Genomic DNA, 2562 nt, shown 5'->3' on the forward strand with positions numbered 1-2562 from the left:
AAGAAGCCTTACATTAGGCTAAACTTTAAGGAAGGATATGCCATTTTAACAGATGATGGAAAGGCAGTGAAACTACTTGAGGAATCTGAAATGAAAAATGCTAGTAGACTAGGTAATTCATTGGTAGCCAAAGTGTTTGATAGAGAAATTCCTCCTCATGTGGTGGCTTGGGAACTAAGACGACAATGGATTCAATTTGGGCAATTTTACTTTACAACAAGTGGATTAGGCTAGTTTTTGTTCTCTTTAAAAAATCAGGAAGCAATGGATGGTGTTCTTTTGGGAGGACCATGGTTCATTAATGGTCACATAATTGGAATGGAGAGATGGTCGATGGAGTTTTCACCATTATCAATGAAATGTCTTACTTCTTCTATATGGATTAGAATACCCCAATTGCCTTTGCAATGTTGGGATGAAATCAATGTATCTAGAATTTCTTCAATGGTAAGTGTACCATTGATGATGGATGGAAATATATTTCAATGGGGAAGAAGGTAGTTTGCAAGAGTTTGTGTGAGAGTGAAACTAGGCAAACCTCTTTCCTTCATTGTTTGGGTGAAAAGTATGTCAGGAAGATTTTTTAAAAAATTGGAATATGAAAGGATTTCCACATTGTGTTATGATTGTGGAATGATAGGGCATATGAAGACTGAATGCAAGAAATGTAGCACAGTGGAAAAAAATTAACATTAAAGATGCAACTAATGAAGTTAAAGATAAATATACTGGACTAGCACAAGGGAGTGAGAGTAACACATCATATGGGCCATGGATACATGTTAATCACAGAAGAAACAAGAAGTTTTTTTAAAAAATATTAACAATGGAATGAAATCACAGAAAATTTTCACAAAAAAGTTAAACTTTGTTCCGGTTATTATGGAAAATGAGAAAGCTGTCAGTCAGGAAATAATCGAGAAGGAATCAAATATGGAAGTGGTAATGGAGGCTAAAAATGGAAACATTTCAATACCGGAAGAAGGTGAAATATTGACTGAAACTGATCTGGGGAAGGTAATTCCTACAAAGGTGATTCTTGAATTCCAATATAATTCAAGTAATATAAACGGCCCAAGTAACAACATGTTGGAAAAATCAGAAAGGATGGATAATATGATTGATGCTGCTAGTTTCAAAGAGCAGAAAATTGTTGATAAGATGGAAGATTGTGATAATTATAAGTTGGGAAATAACAATATTTGTGCAGATTCTGATTTTGAAGCCTTTGACGTCAATTTGGAAACAAAAACTATCAAGGCACGTAAAAAGTCTTGGTTTGCTCCAAATGAGAACAAGTTTGAAGTACTGTCTGAAATCATTGAAGTAGAGAATTCAATTCTTGAGTCAGATAGAGAAGAAGCTGAAATGGTTAATTCCTATGGGAAAACTATTCATGATAATAAAAGTTCTCCTAAGACGAAATATGAAGATCATACGACAAATTGCTTGAAAGGAGGAGGTATTAGGGAAGACAATTCATCGTTTCTCAAAAAGGTGCTTGCTAAAGAATTAAAATCTCTGGGTCCTATCAAATCTTTGGCTAGGAGTAGAAGGAATGAAATGGGTACAAAAATAATGGCGGGGACAGCTTCCCCTTCAATCAAATAAATGTCAACTATAGCCTTTTAGAATTGTAGAGGAGCCAAGAAAGATCAAGCTTCTTTATACCTTAAGGAGTTTGTGAAGGAATTGGATGTGTTTTTTATTAGTTTGTTGGAAACCAAGCTCTCTTTTATTGATAGAAAGGGAGTGGATATGCTTGTTGGTGTTGATTGGGATTTCTTTATTGTTCCTGCTGAATGTTTATTAGGAGGTATTATGGTGTTGTGGAATAATAAAAATTCTTCCTTTAAAACTTTGGAACTTTTTTCTCAAGGTATTATTGGTGATCTTGAGGTAGTTAATAAAGGAGTTTGGCATATTACTATTGTTTATGGAAGTAATGATACCATTAAAAGAAGGGAACTTTTAAGGAAAGTAGATCTTTACTCTTCCAAGGACTTGCCTTTTTTGATTGGAGGGGATTTTAGTTGTTTGTTGGAAAAAGATGATAAGAGAGGAGGTAAAATATTTCAATTTTCACAAGGCTCTAAGGAGAAGAAGTATTTTCTTTAAATCAATGATTTTCATGATGTGGGCTTCATTGGGTCTAGGTTCACTTGGTGCAACAACAAAGTAGATGGAGCTCGGATATTGAAAAGACTTGATAGGTGTTTTTTGAATTCTAAAGCCATTGAAAGGTCTCAAACGGTGGTGGTGAGACATATTGCTAGGGTGGTGTCAGATCATTGCCCTATCTTGGTTAATCTTTTAAAGAACAAGTTCAAAACTACAAAAATTATAAGATTTAAAGACTCATGGGCTTGTTATCATGCATCATATGATATTGTGGCTAAAGCTTGGGCTAGAAAAGCCATGGGAAGCTTTTCAGAGATTCTTAATATCAAATCTTGAAGAACGTTAAGAGCACTATTATTTTGGAGTAAAGTATAGCTTGAAGACCTTAATTCTTTAAAGGAACATCTCAAAGTGGAAATTCTTGATTTACAATTAGAAGAG

The sequence above is a fragment of the Dendrobium catenatum genome, unplaced genomic scaffold (assembly GCF_001605985.2).
Source record: "Dendrobium catenatum unplaced genomic scaffold, ASM160598v2 fragScaff_scaffold_249, whole genome shotgun sequence".
NCBI lineage: Eukaryota > Viridiplantae > Streptophyta > Magnoliopsida > Asparagales > Orchidaceae > Dendrobium > Dendrobium catenatum.